This window comes from Bidens hawaiensis, unplaced genomic scaffold, assembly GCF_021521415.1.
Source record: "Bidens hawaiensis isolate Kalapana, Puna unplaced genomic scaffold, B.hawaiensis_p1.1 tig00051364_1, whole genome shotgun sequence".
NCBI classification, from domain to species: domain Eukaryota; kingdom Viridiplantae; phylum Streptophyta; class Magnoliopsida; order Asterales; family Asteraceae; genus Bidens; species Bidens hawaiensis.
Window position 1 is genome coordinate 51638 of NW_027499206.1, and position 18422 is coordinate 70059.

General features: G+C 38.1%; 1 pseudogene; it reads left to right on the forward strand.

The window, feature by feature from the left end:
- Positions 1–3492: 3492 nt before the first annotated feature.
- On the forward strand, positions 3493–4020 carry LOC143598999 (putative lipid-binding protein AIR1 pseudogene; annotated as a pseudogene).
- The last annotated feature ends 14402 nt before the right edge of the window (positions 4021–18422 follow it).

The following is an 18422-nucleotide window of genomic DNA, read 5'->3' on the forward strand; positions in this document are numbered from 1 at the left end:
CTGCGCACAAATGATCTCGGTATACAAAAGTTACACCTGTTGGTGTTGGGAACCCCAACGCGCCGTGTGCTGGCGACGGTATGGCGTTAAATTGGGCAATCATTCCTCTACCCAAGATCATATTGTGGCAAGAAGTGGTGGGCAAGACCAAGAAGTTGACAACTTCGGCTCGCTTGTGTTTCTCATCCCCCATGGTTAGTTCAAATTGTATTTGACCTAGGGGATGAATGATTTCATTGGAAACACCAGAGATCGGTGCATTCACAATTTCAAGCCTTGCTTGGTCTGCCGGATCCAGTTTCCTGAAACATTGCTCATACATTATGTCTGATTCACTGCTAGTGTCCACCAGGACTTTTGACACTTCGTAATGAGCAATGTGTGTAGTGATGACCAGAGGACTGCTAATTGAAGGGCCTCCCCTGATTCTCGGGAAGATGACTTGTTGCTCGCGCCAATCTCCTTGGATTTGCGCGCTTCTATTTCTTGATATTTGCCCTTGCCTTCCTCCCTCGGCTACACAGATTCTTTTGTACTTTTTGCTGGCATAGGCTCCTTCTGGTTGTTCATTTTCTGGTCTTGAGTTTTTTACCAGGTGAGCCAGCTTGCCTGATTTCACATCCTTTTCAATTGCATCCTTCAAGTGGTGGCATGCATCAGTGTTGTGTCCTGTGGACTTGTGAAACTCACAGTACTTGCCACTGTCTGATGGTCCCTTGTAGTGTAGTGGCTTGGGGCTTTTGAATTGGACATTCTCAGTGCTTAACACCTGTGAAGGCGTTTTAGTGAGGGGAGTCCATATTCTTGGCAGAGGTCTGTTAGGATCTCTGCCGCCCTCCCTCTTGTCACCCTCCCCGCGATTACGAACATCTTTTTGGGGCTGGGGTGAGCTTGGTTGCGCCTGCTTTTCTGCGGAAGAAAAACTGGTTGGTTGCAACCTGGACCATACAGAGTTCTGTTTGCCCCTCTTTTCTTTGCTGCGCGGTGACTCAGCTTGATGCGCTCTTTCTCTTGCCCTATCTTGGGCAATTTGTTTTTCATTTCTCGCGAAGACTCGCGATGCTTCCATTAGTTTTGCCCAAGTGGTGGGCATGCCATCTCTGCTTACGAGAGCTCGGCGGAGTTGATCACTGCGCGCGCCTTGTATAAAGGCCACGCGCAGGAGTTGCTACGTTATACCTCCGATTGCCAGAGATTCCTGATTGAAACGAGTGATGTAGTCTTCAATCGTTTCATCATTCCTGCGCACGCAGTGCATGATGTCATCAGGGTCGCGCGTGTGTCTGCGCTGCTGCACGAAGTGGGCTTGGAACTTTTCCAATAGTTCCTCGAACCCATCGATTTGCCCAGTCGGCAAGCTCTCGAACCATACACGCGCCGCGCCCGTGAGGCAGCGAGCAAACATGTGACACCATGTTGGCATTGTCCAGCTCTCTAGGTTTCCTGTGTTGTAAAAACCTTGCAAGAAATCGTCTGGATCTGTTGTGCCGTCATATTTACCCAAACCACTTGGCATCTTGGTTTTGTGCTGGATGGGAGCCTTCGCGATGCGCTCAGTGAACTTTGAATGTTTCACCAAGATGGCTGGTCTATATGGTGTGGTTACGTCCACTTGCCCTCTAACTGGTGGGCTGTACGGCATGTGCAGATCCAGATCGGCTCTGGCTCCTGGCGCCATGTTCACAGGCGCGCGGAGCTGTGAGCCTCCTGCATGAGTATCTCGCGTCTTCCTCATGCTGTGCACTTCTTCATCACTGAACTCAGTGTGTGCAGTGTGAACAGAATGTCCTTCTTCCGGCGCGCGAGGCCTTTTTGTTCCATGAACAGTTTGCTTATCAAACGCTTGCCTTTGTGTTAAGTCGGCTAGCTTTTTCTGTTTGACCATCTCATTGTACTTGTCCATTAGACGCCGCTGCTCGTTTATGAGCCATTCTTTAGGATCATTTGTTTCATCTTCTGGACCCATTGGTCCTTTTTGTTTCGCGCCGGCAAGATTTTGTAACGTGAGATCGTCTGGAGGAGTTTCAGTCTGGCCGTGAGGAGTTGTGATGAAGGGACGGTTACTGGTGGTGCGCGTAGAATCACGCGGCACCCTCAGAAACTGTTGTCCCTCATTAACATCTTCACGTTCAATATCCTCCAGAACTTGATCAACGTTATGAACGCCAGAAACCATGGTGATTTTTTTTATATATAGATCTGATGAGATCTGATTGCCGTTGTAACAGTGGATGGCGCCAATGAAGAAACGTGGATCGACTCACTGGTAGACGATCTACTTTCCTCGGGTGTGATTATACTATTTCACCGATGGTTTTCTTGGATCTGTGTTCTTCCACCTACAAAATGAACAGCACCGTCAACTTACCCCTCAGAAAGGGACAGAGGGGTCCTCTTTGGGGTAACCCTCCGGTGTGAGAATAAGTATTTGTGGGAGAAGATAATAATATCAGAGTAAGGAAATCTGGAGAGTATTGCTTAATAGCTGAATACTCTGTAATTGGATGTGATTATGTGTTACTGGCTGTAACTGTCTGATTGAATGTAATTGAATATGATTGAATGTGTTTGAGTGTCTCTCCTTGTGGAGTTGATGCTGTATTTATAGTGCTAGGGTTTCCACTGATTGGGCTCAGCCTTGTTGGCCTCCTCCAATTGCTCTGCGCCACGTGTCCTCTGGGACACCTGGTGCTTTCTCATTGGTTGTAATCACGTGGTAGCACATGTGTCATGCTGAGTTGTCCACCTTTCATTTGGCAGCTGTCAACATCAGCATATTCTTATTCCTTAAAAAGATACCTTCTGGAAGGTTGTCTGACGTGCACAATCAAGGTTGCCCTAATCCTGATTTGGATAAGGATGAGGTTGATTATGTGCATGTGTGATACGCGCCCATCCTGAGGATGCGCGAGGTCTTCTCTTTATTCTCACGCGCAGATGTTTCATGCGCAGATGTGATATGCACAAACATGTGATATGCGCCACGCGCGGATGCGCCACGCGCATATGTGATATGCGTGAGCATATGTGATGCGTGAGCATATGTGATGCCTGAGCATCTGTGGTGCCTGGGCATATGATGCCTGAGCATGTGTGGTGCCTGGGCGTATGATGCCTGAGCATGTGTGGTGCCTGGGCATATGATGCCTGAGCATATGTGATATGCGCCATGCGCATAGGTTTTGGCTTTGTGCCTTCGTAATGTCTTGATTTCAAGCCTCTTTTCTATATCTTGTGGGTTGACCCGCCTTGCTTGGTGTTGAGGCGGGTACATACCTCTTCAATAAACTTTCAGTTTATTGCTTAATAAGAACATAATTTTTTTGGCTTAATAAAAACAAAGAATGAAGTTCTTAAAGAATTTAGGTAATTTTATATTCAGGTGCATCACATGTGAGCAATTAGCAATAGAATACTAGTTACCTACCTCTTTAATTTCTCCTATAAATACTCCTCAAATCTCCTAACCTTATTCCATCCATTAATAATTAACCATTGCAACTTTGTGATAAACTCCCACATCACGAAGAGAAGGCTTCAAAGACCAACACCCCACTAGCTCTCTTTCTTGCACTCAACCTTTTGTTTTTTGCACTAGCCAATGGTACCCGTCTACACCCTACCCCGATACCAAATCCGCCATCCACCGGAACTTGTCCTAGGGACGCCCTTAAACTAGGTGTGTGCGCCAATGTGCTTGGCAACTTACTTAATCTAGTCGTTGGAGACCCACCAGTTAAACCGTGTTGTAGCCTTATCGAAGGCCTTGTTGACCTCGAGGCTGCGGTTTGCCTTTGTACGGCTATTAAGGCTAACATTCTTGGAATTAATCTGAATGTTCCATTGTCTCTCAGTTTGCTTCTAAATGTTTGTAGCAAGCAAGTTCCAAAGGACTTCGTATGTGCTTAAACGAACAAACTATTATGTATCATGTCGTATCGTCTCATTTGTGTATTTGTTTGTTTTGGATTGTGAGAATGTTTACTGTTTGGACTCTCTAAATGGGAGAAAGCATTTTAACTTCTTTGTAACGATTGTTTGAAGAATTATTTTGCGGGAATAAAATTGTATATTATGTTATTGTTTATTTTGTATGTTGTGTACGTCAGATAGAAGACAAACAAGCAACTAGCTACGTCACTAGCCCTTTTTGAATATCAAAGCAAAGTCGTTTAAAATTTACATTCATAGATGCAGGAGTCATAACATTACTATTCATGACCCATTGGACACAAATAAATAGCTTCACGGCTTTGGGCATTAAGGAAACCAAAAATATCAATCGTAATAGGTATAAACACATTTTGGTTGTTAACTACCATGAGTGATCAATCACAGACGGAAAGAAGGGGCATCAAATGGGCATAGTGTTACTTGATTGATACATGATGCATTAATTGATTTTCTATAAACAACTCAAATCAAACTTTCTAGACAAATAAGTGAATTTGCATCTCAATTAATTTAAAATATATGTGTTATTACATTGTGACTCAAAAAATTTAAATGTATCGTTATATCTAGTTTTATGCAAAACTTGCATAATACATCTATTAATCCCTCTTCTTATCATATCCAAAACTCAACAAGTCCTAGAAACATTACAGTTGTGGGTATGGTCACTGGTTAGAGATTCCGATGACCCTCTCAGAATTCTTCTCTCCGACATCACCAATGATTTTCTCCAGCCACCACCTAAAACCAACCTCGCCATCGTCAAAACACCATCTCTCTCCATCACCAAAGGCCCTTTTGTAAAATTGTAAATTTAATTTTATGATTTTATTGTAATTATAATTATTATTAGGATGATTACTCTTAAGTATTATGCAATAACATTAACTTAGGCTGATGGTTAAAAGGAAGTGAAAAAAATTAATCGTTTGAGACGGTTATTGGCATCAAAATCTTCAACCTTCGTTTGACAGTCAAAATAGGGTGTATATATGTAGTTTAAGTAATTGGTGTTCTTTACCAAGATATTATCGATTAAATACATTAAATCGATTTTCCACATTATTCAAGTAATTGTGTTGTTAATCTAGTTTCAATCTTGATTGTTTCTTGTTCTTTCGAGAGATTATATACGAAAGTGAGTGAAAGAATAAATCCGTTGCCGCCAACATAGTAGTATCAGAGTGCACTGAGGACCATGGATAAAATAAAGAGAAATAACCATCGTTTTTTATTCTTCATCAATCGTGTTTCCATGCCAACATTGCATCGAAGGAATACAAAAGGAGTGTAAGAAGGAGCGAATGAATAAAAAAAAGATGTTATCCCGGTTGATTATTAGGGCATTTAATTGGTTTGTGCACATTCAAAGAACCCGATGAAGTAACACAATTAACAAGACACGCAATTAACACGAGCACTCAAGAACAAAGGACTCCAGACGAATATGTAGAAGAATTATTTGTTGCCAGAACGAACACTGGCGGAAATATGGAATGTCAGTACAACGTTTAAACAAAACAAGAATTCATTCGGCATAGAGACAAGAACGTACAGGAGAGAACGATTTCTTGTTCATAAGGGGATTGGGTGTGGTTGTTTTAAAAAACCAATAGTGATACTATTTGGGTACCAAGTGTGGTTTACATGCCCACAATTGAATAGATACACATTTGAAGTTCTGATAATTAAGTTGATCTTACAAGGATATGTTTTTAAAATACGAAATACATGGCATAGCACTCTAATGTTTGAACAAACACGCAATTAAACCCAAGAAGATGTTAAAAACCACATTCATGAAGAGAAACTAGGAGAAAATGAAAATAGATTATACTATCAAATGAAAAGTCTCATGATGATTACAAAACGAGTTATCTAAATAATTACTTTTGAAGATTTGAGTACACAACAAGTAGATACAAGGAATGGAGAGGGAGTTGGTTCGAGTAGAATTGAGAATCACGTGCCACAAAATGCACAAAAGGAAACACGGTAAGATAAATATTTCCATACTTTATTGCTTGAAAGCCGGGAGTTTGATTTCAATGAAGCCATGGTTCATACGCTTGAATTCAGATCATTTAAAGATCGCATTCCCTTATTAAAATCTACTAGATGATCTGAATACATACATAAATATTGAGACGTTGCATTCTCTAGCGAATTGTCGCACACTGCCACAGTCGAAACCCTTGCATGCGCTTTGACATTCGCAAGAGTAGTGTCCACTCTTCCTGCATTTAAAACACGGTTTGTGTTAGGTTTCGTAGGCCTTTCGGTGTAGGCCCGGTTTATTATTTGAAGTCTAAAGGGCAAGCCTGGCCCGGTTTGGATTTCTTGTTTAATAAGATACAAACCCTAAGTGTTTCTCTATATATATGATTGTTAAGTAATTGTAATCTTTGTCACTCAATAAAAATATACCTAGTTGTCACCCATGGACGTAGGTCAGTTTAGACCGAACCACGTTAAATCCTCGTGTTCGTTATTGCTTTCGTGTTCGTGTTCGGTTCGTGTGTGCGTTTAATCCTAACAAGTGGTATCAGAGCTTAGGTTTGGATCACACGAAGGACACGTTGAACCATCCCGTCACGCCGCACCAGCAGGTCGGATATCTAAAGTCGGTAGCAGCCGTTTGTTTTAGTGTTCCGTTGGCAGAAAACCGCCGCCGCCACACTAATTTCGTCTTGACCGTAACCCCCGCGACGGTTGGAATTTGTTCAGAATAACTGGTCGCTGATTTAAAGATTGCGGTAGAGAAATTATTACTTTTGGGTGAGAAAGGCGTCGCTTGGAATTGTGGTGCAGATTAAAAGGAATTTGGACCAGAAAAGTGTTTTTTTTTTCATTTTTTTTGGGCCTCGTGGAATCAAAGGGCAGTAGCCCATATTGTTTTTCCTTTTAATTTGGTGGGCTGGATACAAGGGCAGTAAGCCCAATTTAGTTGAACTTGTGTGGCCCAATTCTTGGGGCAGTTTGGCCCATAAATAAATCTGGGTCGGGTCAAGATCTTATTATAGCAAAGCACAAGCTAGGAAAATCAAGATCCTATTTTTTTAGAAGAACGGTTGTCGAGTCAGAAGAAGCGTTAAAAAAACCAAGAACCAGTACCAACCGCGTTTGTCAGGTTTTATCGTTTCAGTTTCTGATTTATAGTTCGTATTTCGCTGCGTTTAAAATAGGTTGATTATTTAACAGAGTTCAGTAGAACAGTTGTTAAGTTCAGGCCCGTGCAATTGTTGTGTCTGTCTCTGTTTTATCCAGTTTTTCGTTTTAGTCATTGTCATGGCAGAAGACGGAAAGGTTTCGATACAGAAGTTTGATGGACAGAAGTTTGGTTGGTGGAAGATGCAATTGAAGCGCTACTTTGTCAGAAAGACTTAGATGTAGTGTTTGAGGATGAAAAACCAGAAAAGTTGTCAAAAGCAGATTGGAAGAAGTTAGACAAGAAAGCTAGGGCTTGTATTACTTTGTCGTTATCGGAAGATGTGGCGTTTAACGTCATGAAAGAAACCACAGCCCGTGGTATGATGGACGCACTATCCAACATGTATGAGAAGCCTTCGGCAGCGAATAAGGTCTATCTTATCAGAGAGCTAGTGACAACTCGAATGAAAGAGGGTGGGTCAGTTACAACGCATATCAATAATCTTAATTCGAACCTCTCCCTCTTAGTGTCAGTCGGCATTAAGTTTGATGATGAAGTTCAAGGTCTTTTATTGTTATCCTCTTTGCCCAACAGTTGGTCACAAACAATGACTGCAGTTTGTAGTTCGTCTACAAAAATTACTTTTGATGGGATTCGGGATTTGATTCTTGGAGAAGATTCAAGACGCATAAATTCAGGTGAATCATCAAGTAATATATTAGTCACAGAAGGCAGAGGTAGGGGAAAACAATGAGGCGGTGAGAGTAAGAAGAGGAGTCGGTCTAGGACTCGTAATGATATTGAATGCTGGGGTTGTAAAGAGAAGGGACACTTTAAGAATCAGTGTCCGAATGGTAAGAAAGAGGTGAACGTTACAGAAGTCAACACTGCAGAAGAATGCCCAGAGGATGAGTTTTACGTTCTTAGTGTTGAGGATAACGTTGATGCTTGGGTGATGGATTCTGGTGCATCGTTTCATGCCACTCACTGTAGTGAAACGATAAAGAATCTAAAGTCTGGGGATTTTGGAAATGTTCGACTTGCGAACGATGATATTCTAGAGGTTACGGGTATAGGAGATGTTGATTTGATAACTTCAGCCGGTACTTCTTGGACTTTGAAAGATGTTAGGGTTATTCCAAGTTTGAAGAAAAGTTTGATTTCAGTTGGGCAGTTGGATGACCAGGGTTACGATGTTAAGTTCGGGAATGGGCAGTGGAAAGTAGTCAAAGGGAGTCTCGTTGTTGCTCGTAGCAAGAAAATTGCTTCGTTGTATATGGTCGATATGTCACCGAAAGGAGTGGATCCAGTTTTGGTGAAAGACATTTTGACTATAATTAGAAATTCAAATTCAAATTATTACGTACTATATTTGCCACACCCTGCCAATAGGGGGCTGGGAGTTTCAAAGACAAATTGGTACCAAGTGTAAGCAGCGAAATATTATTGATAAAAATAAGTTACAATGTTTGCACTAAGTATTTATAACAAGTTGTAACTACACAACTCTCTTTTCTCTGACACTGCTACAATCCCGAGGTTGGTTCTACTAATCTTCTTGGCATCTAATCTTCATAATTCATGTTCGGCATACGCCTCTATCCTTAAGCATTCTCATTACAAAGCTAATCCAAATTGCTAATCCCCATAGTACCTGAATACATGCTAAGAAGTGTCAACTAAAAAGTTGGTGAGTTCGTGAGTTTAGTCACATACACATAAAACAGTTCATTTATAAAAGTGCGCAAGTTTGCGTGTATGTAAGTATAAAACATGGTGCACATCAATCAAGTCCACAATCAAACCTGCAACTAGCATAAGTATCCCTAACTCATACTAGAAGTTAAACCTTCCCGGATTATCACCCTGCTAAAAGCGATAATCAAACACGTAGGTTATATGCCGCAACGATCCGCAGATCTCAGTGTGGTTTAACCAACATAGGGTCACTGTGCGTGGGGGTCTCCCAAATAGTACTACCCATACAAGCCTCCGGCCCATTCCCTTGGGCTAATGATTGTGTAAAATTTGGGACAAATTTATTAGTAAAACACCTCTTGATAAACATCACACCATAAGTAAAACCAGCATGTATCCAGCCCAAAAAGTTTAAGTAAAAAGGGCAGTAGGAAAGTCACATCCGTCCGTATGCAATATGTGTAAATGAAAGACAATCTATGAGCTTGCACTATGCTAGAAATCACCAAGTACTCCTAGTACATATATTAATCAACAATAAGTTATCGAAGAACAATGTAAAATTCACTATTGGTATTGTGTACTAGTTAATTCTAAGTGTTTTCCAACGCATTTGGTTCTCGATGAGTAAAGTTTCCTTTTATGGGAAGTATGTACTTAAATAACTTAATAAGTTTGATTTTTTTTTTTGTATTTAGGTATATAATTCAACTTCCAGGAGTTTTACTTAGCTCAATTTTGTTGTTGGGTTTCGATAAAGTTTCCATTTTCGGAAAGTTCGGGCCTTCGGTTGGATTTCGGGTTACCATATGACCATCAAAGCTATACAACTTAAGTATATCAGTAGCATAATGATTTTTTTTTGAACATCAGGTCATGGGATTTTGAAAAGTTAACAATACCGGTTATCATCGGCGTTGTCGGCTTTTAATGATATGTCTCGAAAGAATAGTTTTTATAAACGAACACTTATATAATCGAAACTTCTTATTTTACAGAAATATATATATATATGTTATAAATTTATTCATATCCTGATATTTCAGAAATTTTTGGGTTGTACGGTTTTAGTCCTCGTACCTTCGTTTAACGTTTATTTTGGCAAAAACTGAGTTAAAGACTTAGATAGTTTTTGGTAAATAAGTGAACACTCAAATTATGATTTTATTGTCTTAAAGGTACTTCTAAAATTTAAAAACTCATTTTGAAATTTTCAAGATGCTTGTTCGGTTTATATCGGCTTTACCGTATCTCGCGTTTGAATGTCAATTCTTGAAAAAAAAAGTGGTGTTGTAGATAATTGAAAATGGTTTATAATATTGAAATAAAGTATTTTAAATATAAATTTTGTAAAAAGATCAATATTATATTTTCAAAGCATTTTAGTCTTTAAAAGTCGGCCCGTCGTCAGTTTAAACGAAACAATCAGTTTACGCTTGCTAACGGGCCATTTTTCTAAAACCAATTATTCTTAAATATTTTAAAACTTATATTCAGGCAATTTAACTCATAAGTTGTTGTTTCATATTCATACTTTTATATTTTCAGTTTTCGAGGAATAACTCGTTTCCAAAAATGCCCTTCCGTTATGTTTTTAATAAAAACTCACTTTTGGTCATCTAACATGTTAGGACCCTTTATAATAAATGAAATAAGGTTGTTTTTATATCTCATGGGTTTTAAAAGATGCCCATAGCTGCATTTTCGCTAACGGGCCCGATTTTGGCTCTTTCGAGTCTTAGTTCGGTTTTACGAACGATGATTCATGTAAAATAGTTCCAGCGCAGGTTATAACTCATCATAATTTTATGTTTAGGGCTGTAAAAATATGCTAAAGTATCGATTAGGTTGTTGGGGTTATTTCTTAGTTAAGCGAGTTACAAAAGTGTCGGTTTAAACCGTTTATAATACACAGTTTATTATTATCGGTTGGGGCTGGTCTTTTCCAGATTTGAGGACTTAAATAAACATGTTTAACTTCTGAAAATCGTTTTAAAACACCCAAAAGTTAATATGGCCGCTTATGGGTTCGGTTTGGCCCGTTAACACCTTTTGTTCGGTTTTTATAACGGCATATGAAACTCTTGAACAGTTTTTGGACAGATTCTTTGCTTACACTAACCCCATTATAAATATCATTCCTGGACATAAAAAGATGTCATACATGGGGTTGTGTTTTTGGGTCGGTTCTTTGGGTTCTACGGGTTTTTAAAGTGACGGTTTTTAAGTTAAATATCAAAGTGTTTATACTATCATTTGAAAGTTTAGCTTTGACATTTTAGGGGCTCCACGTGATGTTATAAGCTTCTCAAAAGTATGGAGAAATTCCAGATTTTATACAGTCTTGGTTTGGGTTCGTTTTTGAATAGTTTTACTCGTGAGTTTGGCATCTAAGGTGGTTCCAATTCAGTCATGGTTTCACCACCGTTTCTGCCCAGACTTTTGGGTTCAAAACTGTTTATATTCTTTATGGGTTTCGGTAAGTTTAACAAGATTAATAAGTTCCGTTTATACCCCGTTTATTCGGTTTAGGAACTGAGTTTTCAGTTAGGATTTGAGGCTTGTAAAAATCAGTTTATAGTGGATAATGAATTAGGGGTCTGGAATGAATTTGTGACCAATAAATGATTTTTCATGAATAAGCCTCATCATTTTTAGAACACATGGGTCTTAAAATACTTAGAAATAAACGAAAATAATGGTAAACAAGTGCCCGTGGTTACCTCGAACAGGTGGACGGATTCCACAGGTTTGGTTATGTGGGTTCCGGTATAATCCGTGAGCATAGAGAGACAAAGATTTAGGGCCGGTTCTCGCACTGAATCCACGAGCAACAGCAGAAGACTTCTGGCCTGATTTCTTGATATCTTGGTTGGTTCAGATTATACAGAGAGAGGCTAAGATTATGGCAGGTATTCCTCTTGTTCTTGATGGACAGGTTCTTCGAGAGAGATCAGAGAGTTGTAGGTGTTTGGATATGAGATGTTGATATTGATTTAAATGAGGAATTATGGGAGAGATGAAGAAGATTTCTAATTGCAGAGGATTTCTTAGGTTATGGGGCATGCAAAAACTCTGATTGGGAGAATAACTGCTCAAATGTGAGTGGAGCCAGGGAGCTGTAGATAATTTTGATAGGGTGCAGAGATTAAGATTTGGTTTTGGTAATTTTGTAATATTTCATGATATCTTTTATGATATACGTATCTTTGTTATATTTATAAAATTCAAATAATAAGTTATAAATATATAATAAGGGAACCAGTTTTAGTATATAATATAGGGTTATGTAATTTAGATTATATCTAGAGTGTCACAAATCTCGTTTATCGGTTTTCATTTCCTATGATTCGGTGACCGGACGACAATAAACGACACTGTTGATGTTCGGGTTAAATATTTTGGATACTCTGTATGATTTAAATAATATTAAATGGTTCGTATGATTTTTGAAATATCCAGGTTTGGATTTGTTTGGGTTAAACAAGTCTCAGTTTCGTTTGCTTAATCCGGGTCGAGCCCATGTTTTAAATTACGGCATTATTATTATTAAGCTTATCCATATCTCTATCGGGTTCTACATAATCATCGGCCGAGCCGATACCATTAGTTATTATTTCAACTATTCAGGCCAATCCAATTGACGTACGATCGCTTCCATTATTCGAATTACATTTCACTCGATATCTAATAATAAGTTTTCTCTCCTTTTGTTTTTAGAAAAAAAAATTAGCCCCATTTTTGGGGTTGTTACAATATTTAAAGTTTTGACTAAAAAACTATAATTAAGGAAATAATTTATGTTTTTATATAATATTAAATAAAATTATATAATAGTATATAATCATAGATTCTAAATATACTTTGTTTTATGATCAATCTTTTATTTTTCCAAATATAATATATTTTAGAAGTTTTTAAAAATATTAATCCTTTATTTTACACTAATCTTTTATTTTTCACTAATTTGAAATTCAAATATATTATAATGTTTGACTATAAAAACGATAATTAAGGAGAGAGTTTAATGTTTATATATTATTCTTATTATTATTATTTCAGTTTTAAATTAAGCAACTTATTATTGTCTTTGTTAACTTATTTTGATTAACCTTAAATATAGTAAACAATTCTAAATATACATTTTCAATATAATTAATCGGTTATTTTAGGAAAAAAATATTTACAATAAACCGATTTAATTATATTCAAACTTATGTTTAGAAAGTTTCTATTCATAATACGTTTACCAAAATGTATATTCTTCACATCCTACTATATAATACAAACCCTTCACATAATCGTTTATCATATTTTCATAATCAAATTTTCTGCAACAGTGTAAGCTCCTACCCTTTTAACAGCTTTTTTTATGTTTCAAATATTTTAGTTAACTATGATATTAATATTTAATTTTCTCATTTCAGGTTATGTCTCCAACTTGATATAGTTAATTTCATGGATTGGGAATTTGTTGATACGATTTCTTATTTTTTGTTTAATATTGATGCATATTTTTGTTATTATTCATGTATTTTTCACAATTTATGTAATTTATTTGATTTTTATATAATCAATCTTGTATTATTGGGTCAAAGTCTATTTATTATATTTTAATCATTTTGATTCATTTGAAATTTAATATCACTGCCAATCATCAATGTCAACGCAATTTAAAACATTATTATACTTTCCAATATTATCGTACTTTACATTTTAAATAATACACATTTAATATGACATTTTAGAAACCGATTTTTACCATTCAAACTCGGATTCTCACCATTTATATAAAGTTTACAAAAATATGTTATACAGTTTGACTTTCACCAGTTTATAAATAACCGAATTTTAATGAATAATTGACCATTTTATAATTTTTTCAATATTCATGCCTTACACAAAAAAATAATTTTTAATAACCATATCTAAATATTTCAAGTTATTATGATTTTAATGTCACTTTCAACTAAATTCATTAATATATTTATTTCTAGATGTGAAAAAATAAAATATATATATCTAACCGATTATCAAATTCTGATTCTCAAAATAATATGAATTCATAACTTATAGAGTTTAATTTTAATAATCATAATTTCTAACGATTTAACTAAATCAACACAATAAAAAAATATATTATTTTTTATTACACAACTTTAATTAACATTATTACAACTTCCATATTTAATCTTTAAGAGTATATATGTTGAATGAATCTCTAAAATATGTCACAAAAGATTTTACCATGTAATATTCTTTTTATCTTTAAATTCCCTGATTATACCATACATTATTGCACTAAAAATTTAGTCATAATAATTTCTCAAACCCAAAATATCTGCCAAAATTGAAATAAAATATTCCATTCAAATTAAAATCCATGATATGATGCATGTTTTGTAAATAATAATATTAATTTACACAATTTATTCATCAATATATAATTTTTGTTACTACATAACTTTAATTATAATTATATGTGTAAAAAGTTTTAGACAATATTTAATAATTTTATTAACATTTAAGATTTCAGTTATATTCAGAATTTAAGGTAAAATATAAAATTCTTTAGATATTGTTGTTAGATTTAATACAAGTAGTATATGGTCAACACCTCTTTACACTTTCTAATAACTATAATTTAGAAGTTAAGATTTATTGTGTGACAACTGCCCAAATCCGACCCGACCCAGGTACCCGTTTTCGGATCAGATTTTTTAAGATTTAAAATTTGATTATAATCTTTATAAATTTATCAAATATATATATATTACTAATAATAATAATGATAATAATAATAATTCCTTTCCGCCGTCCCGCCCCTTTTTCTCTCTTGTCGCCGTCCCCCCCATCTGTTTAACCCTTAAGCCTTGAACCCCCCCTTTCTCTTAACTCTTTGCTTGTCCTTTGGTTCTTCCCGCCTAAGGATGTCTGCGCAGCTCCACGCGCCAGACTCCTTACAAGGAAGCCTGCGTGAAGACCAGCTGTTCTCAGCGGCGCGCCAAGGATTGTAGTTCTTCCCGCGGCGCGCCAAGGATTGTAGTTCTTCCCGCGACGCGCCAAGGATTGTAGTTCTTCCCGCGACGCGCTAAGGATTGTAGTTCTTCCCGCGGCGCGCGAAGGATTGTTGTTCTTCCCGCGGCGCGCTAAGGATTGTTCTGTCTGCCTTCGCCCTCGCGCACTCAAGCCTTCTCGCGCTAGACACTTAAGTCTTTTCTCCAGTTTAAGCCAGCCTGTATGCTTTTGAAATATCTTATCTTCTGTGCTATACCTGCCAAGGTATGGGCACAGTAGGCCAGATCTGACATCTGCCCGAAAGGTCACTTTCGGCGCAGCTTGCTTACCAACCCTCTTGGTTGTTAGAAAAAGTAACTGGCATAATCTTTTAAAATCTTCTTTTCCATGTCTTGAACAGTACTTTGACTGACCCCTCCCATGCTATGAACAGTAACCTGTCAGCTTTCCCCATCCCCTGCAGCTTCCACCATATCTTTTGCTTTTGATATCTTTTGCTTTGTTTTGATAAGATCTTTTTTCCCCAATTCAAGGGATGTGTTCCCTAGGGTTTTCCTATAAATAAAGCTAATTTCTTGGATAATTAAACACTTAAAACACTCCCCAAAATCTCTCTCCCTTACCCTCAGCCGAAGATCCTCAGCAACGCCTCCAACTCCCCTCTTTGCAATCCGTCTTCTCTTCCTTTCTGCCCAGAAATCTCGGTAAATAATTAATATATAATTTTTCTTTTAAATAATTTGTTTAAGTGACTTGCATATATTCAAGACATAAAAACCAATCGTTAAACCAATAACCTCTTATTTATAGATTAACTTTCGCTTGTTTAAAAGTTGGTTCTTGCATTATCTTTCAACGCACCTTTTACAAGTGAGTAATCTCGTACCTAATCCCCTTTTATTTTTTAACGTTTTGGGATGTTCATGTGTTCGTACAACTTGAGTCTTAAACTTGTTTATGAAATTTGTGTGCGCAAAACCCGTGTGTTATGGACGTTTACTAGTGTTGTATATTTGTATGTGTTGATCATTAACCGCTTTGATCGGCCTATTCCGAAGTTTTCATGGATCCATTAGATAAACACGGGAGACCTATCGTTACGATTTTCTTTGTTTGTTTGCACATACACGAATGATTATTTGTTTTTGCTCGATTTGGAGCACGCTATGAACTATGAGCTATGATCTATTTAGGCTTGATCACAATCTGTTTACACACTATGTTGAACACCAGTTATACACATGTTGCGCGCAGTGCTTTGTTATTATCTATTTATATCTATTAAACTTGATTTCTCACCGACACGCAAGTGTTGACGTTTTATTTTAACACATGTTCAGGTTTGCTGTAGCTGCTTTTGGAAACTCGAGGACACGTAGGATGTTTTCTTTTACTTTGGACCTAGTTTAAAATATAACAAGACAAATTTATGTATTTGAATATTATGAGTTATGATATGTGATTTATGTTACTTTATGGTGTGTTATGCGCATGCGCAATGAAATGTATTTATTAAATATTGACACCCAAATAGTGTCACGAGTAATGAAACAATTCGTAGCGCCCCGATGTATAATCCGCCATCGGTCGGGGTGTTACAGATTGGTATCAGAGCTCCGTGACTTTAGGATTAGGTGGTTAGACGTAACGACCTAGAATACCTAAGAGTCCCTTCTCGCGCATGAGAAAAATCTCATGATTGCGCGCTAATTGTTAATTACTCGATATTTATAAAATATGCTTGCGCATACGCAGCACATGATTTCATGTTTTATTCGCGATCTTTCGATTTTTATTGTTAAATTTCAATTCGTTTACTTACTTACATATTCGTTTGTTGTTGGGACTTAACATTGAAAATCCGAAAAGTCATGGTGATACATGAATAGTTGATTTTCAATCCCCATTAACTTTATGTTCTAAAATTGAAGATTTGAAAAGTCATGGTGATACATGAATTGTCAACCTCCAATACTCATTTACTCGTATATTTTAAATTGAAGATTTGAAAAGTCATGGTGATGCATGAATTGTCGATTTTCAATTCGAATTCATTACATGTATTAAGTTTGCATTTAAATTCATATTTTACTTCAAAATTTGATAGCATTTAACTCCGCGAAACAAGCTTTACAATGATATACTTTGCGCTAAAACGATTTCCCATACCAAGATATTAACAAAAACTAAAACTTTTATAGAATGCCTCCGCTATCAGCTCGCCGTCATCAGAGGAGAGAAGCCTCGCGCAGACGTATGCAGCGTCGTTCCCAGGAAATGGCCGCCGCAATAGCCCAAGCCTTAAATCAAAATAATACCAACCCCTCCGGATACAGTATTAAGTCCTTTAATGCGGGTAACCCTCCGAAATTCACAGGGCTCGAAGGAGCCACCGTAATGCTCCAATGGCTCGAGAAAATTGAGAACACCTTCCTCCATACCCATTGCCCTCCAGACCGACGAACCTTATACGCCTCAAGTGTCCTGGAATCAAGGGCGCTTACATGGTGGAACGGAGTAGCTCACGCGCGTGGCGCAGAGGCTGCTTCTAGCATGCTCTGGGAGGAATTCAAGGATCTTTTGACTCGAGAATTCTGCCCTCCCAACGAAGTAAAGCGCCTTGAGGAGGAATTTTGGAACTTGAAACAGTACAGTGGCGAAGCGCGCGAGTACGCTACGCGCTTTCACGAACTAAGTTTGCTTGTCCCGCACCTAGTTACCCCTTTCCGCCGCGCCATCGAAAAGTTTCTTGGGGGTCTCCCCATGGAAATTCAAGATTCTGTATGGGCCAGGAACCCAGTAACCCTCTCTGACGCCATCGAGTTGGCCGCTGTGCTCAGCGACAACCATGTCAGGGCAGGAACCCTGTTCCTGCGGGGAGCCGAGAAGACCAAACTCACCAAGACTGTCCCAGAACCAACAGAAACCAAGCCAGAACCCTCAAACCGTAACAACCTCAAACGCAGGCACAAACCCAATCATCAAGCCTACGCGCTTACCAACCCGCTCATTGTCCAGCAACCAGCCTACCAACCTCCAGTACACGCTCCTAACCCACTGTCAACCTACCCAACACCCCCTGTAGTCCATAACTATGCCTTAACCAATTCCGCACTCCCTGCCCCGTCAACTAAGAAACCTTACACAGGAAACCAACCCTTTTGCCCAACCTGTAAACTTCATCACCCAACTCAAGCCCCGTGTCGACAATGCAACCGATGTGGCCGTACTGGCCACACTGCTGAGTACTGTAGAGTCCTTCCCGCCAACCCAATCGCGCAAACACCACCAACCTACCCGCAAAACCCACAATCAACATACCATAATCCACGACCCAGGTCGTGCTATAACTGCGGTGACCCCAGTCATTTCCGGAACGCGTGCCCGAGACTGCAAGTACAAATTACGCAAGCTAATCCGGTTAACCAAATTTCAAACCAAGTGGCGCGCGGACGAGCTTTTAATATAACCGCGCACCAAGCGCAAGCGAATAATGACGTAGTTAATGGTACATTTTTACTTAACGGACAATATGCATCTATACTTTTTGATACTGGCGCCGATAGGAGTTTTATTTCTCGCGCATTTGAACAAAAACTTG